This window comes from Gossypium hirsutum, chromosome D11 (genome assembly GCF_007990345.1).
Source record: "Gossypium hirsutum isolate 1008001.06 chromosome D11, Gossypium_hirsutum_v2.1, whole genome shotgun sequence".
Taxonomy (NCBI): Eukaryota; Viridiplantae; Streptophyta; class Magnoliopsida; order Malvales; family Malvaceae; genus Gossypium; species Gossypium hirsutum.
In genome coordinates this window covers 55,906,918-55,909,618 of record NC_053447.1, presented here as the reverse complement: position 1 = coordinate 55,909,618, position 2,701 = coordinate 55,906,918, and the positions used below count along the sequence as shown (strand labels likewise).

General features: G+C 39.7%; 1 non-coding gene across 1 annotated transcript; it reads left to right on the top strand.

The window, feature by feature from the left end:
- The first annotated feature begins 2,087 nt into the window (after positions 1 to 2,087).
- On the top strand, positions 2,088 to 2,194 carry LOC121223831 (small nucleolar RNA R71). The gene has a single exon (XR_005921297.1). It is a non-coding gene; the product is annotated as a small nucleolar RNA R71 (small nucleolar RNA).
- Positions 2,195 to 2,701: the final 507 nt, after the last annotated feature.

The following is a 2,701-nucleotide window of genomic DNA, read 5'->3' as shown; positions in this document are numbered from 1 at the left end:
ACAGATGGACTAATGTCGCGAATATCGACTATGGTCCATCCGATGGCCTTCTTAAATTGTTTCAGAACTAAAATAAGTTTCTCTTTTTGCTTAGTGGTCAATTCTGCTGAAACAATCACAGGCAGAGTAGAAGCGTTACCTAAATAAACGTATTTTAAATGAGAAGATAATACCTTGAGATCTAATTTAGGTGGCTCCTCGATCGACGCTTTTGGTTGATAATAGCCCCTCTTTTCTAACTCCAAAGATTCAAAACAGGATTAAAGATTAAATCCCCTTTGATTAGCTTCTAGCAAAGCTAAGTATTCATCCCCCTCTTCATCATTTGGAGGATCCGATGTCAAAATTCTTTCCAGTAGGTCCTCAACACAGTTGAGTTCCTTTTCCACTATTAAATCCTCTAAATTAGACACTGTAGAGCAATCATCCATTGTGTCAGGAAATCACATAGACTTAAAGACGTTAAATGTTACCTAATCATTCTGAACATGCATAGTGAGCTCGCCCTTCTACACATCAATAAGGGTCCCTCCAATTGCTAGGAACAACCTTCCTAGGATGATTGGTACTTCTTTTTCTACTTCAAAATCTAGAATTAAAAAGTTAGCAGGAAAGATAAACTTATCTACACGTACCAATACGTCCTCGATTTTTTCTTCTAGATGTGCTAAGGATCGATCTGCTAGTTGAAACGTAACTGTACTTGGTCTATCTTCTCCTATCCCCAACTTCTTAAATATTGACATAGGCATCAAGTTGATACTTGCACCTAAGTCACATAATGCATTACCACAATATGTTACTCCAATGTTGCACGGTATGGTAAAACATCCAGGATCCTTTAATTTTGGAGGTATTTTGTCTTGAAGATATGCACTCATTCCTTCATCAGAGTTACCGTATTAAATTCTCCAAGTCTTCATTTCTTAGAAAAAATATCTTTCATGAACTTGATGTAGTTCGGCATTTGCTCAAGTGCTTCAACCAACGGGATGTTGATGTGAAGTTGCTTGAGTACGTAAAGAAATTTCTTGAATTGAATCTCCTACTTCTGTTTTTAAAGTCTTTGAGGGTAGGGTGGTGGTGGTTTCATTACTGGGATTGATTCAGGTTGATTCGTCTTTGGCGGTAATTTTGCATCTAAAGACGTTGTTAGTTGATCAGAATTAGCTGGTCCTGAGGTTACTTTGTTGGGTTTTGCAGATTCTGGTTCTGGTGAAACTAGAATTTCAAAACTTGGTTGAACTTCTTCTGAATCTTGAGCTTCAGCTGGCTCCTTTTCAATGTCGACAGTGTTAGGCTCTACTGTCTTTCTGCTCCTCAATGTCAACACTTTACAATGTTCCTTCCCCAGATTTCTTGGATTCTTTGTGTCACTAGGTAGAGCACCTTGTGGTCGGTTCCTGAGTTTAGTAGCAAGCTGACCCACTTGATTCTTTAAATTCCTTAGAGTGGCGTCGTTTTTCACTACGTATGCCTTCAATAGATTCTCTAAGCTATTGGATGGTTCCGCTTGGGTTGGTTTCTAAACTTGTTGGGGGAAACTAGACGGCTGAGTTGGTCTAGGTTGGGCGTAAGTGTTACTGGTTCCAACCCTTTGGTTACTCTAGGAAAAATTTGGGTGATTTTGCCACGATGAGTTATAAAAGTTGGATTGCAGTCCTTGCCTTCCTCGGTTTTTGTTTTGGTTACCCATGTAATATACAGATTCAGGGTTCGATAGACATTCTTCAAAAAAATGTCCTTCCCCACAATACACTTAGGCTATATTCTCAAATTGGTTAGGTGGTTGGGCTGCAAAACTGTTAGACCCATTAGTGGTAAGATTCTTAAGCAATGAAGATATTGAAGATACCTGAGATGCAAGTGAAGTGAGAACGTCCACTTCATGTATTCTAACGACTCGTCTTCCTGACGCTGCTCGATTGGTTGGCTATTTATAATTGTTGCTGGCAATCCTCTCAATAATTTCGTAAGCCTTATTATAAGACTTAGAAAGGAGAGCACTATTAGCAGAGGCGTCCACTACCATCCTCGTGTGAGCGTTGAGACTATTATACAATGTTTCAAGTTGAATGCAATGTGGGATTCCATGATGAAGGCACTTTCATAATAACTCTTTGTACCTTTCCCATGCCTCATACAGGGACTCATCATCCATTTGTTGGAAGGCAGTGATCTCATTCCTCAACTTGGCATTATTGCTCGGCGGGAAATACTTCATGAGGAATCTCTCGGCTAACTCTTGCCATGTAGAAATGGAGTTCGGTGGCAATGAGTTCAACCAGGCAAAAGCTCTGTCCCTTAGCAAATATGGGAACAACTTTAGTCGTAATGCATCTTCGGGTATTCCGACTAACTTGAAAGAATCACTCACTTCCATAAATATTCTTAAGTGAAGATGAGGATCTTCAGTAGGCATTCCACTGAATTGGCCAACAGTTTGAAGCATCTGGAACATGACTGACTTCAGCTCGAATTGTTGTGCCTCAATTTCAGGTCTCATAATACCCAGATTAATATCGTTAAATACTGGCATGGCATACTGTCGTAAAGTTCCATCCCTATCATCAACAATAAGGATAGGATTCTGAGCAAGGTTTGCTCCCGTTTCCTTGATTCATTTTCTCAAAGTTTATCTCTTTGGTCCTTCTCTGGTTAGCTTGTCTTCTTCGCTGTTAAAAGGTTCGTTCTATTTCAG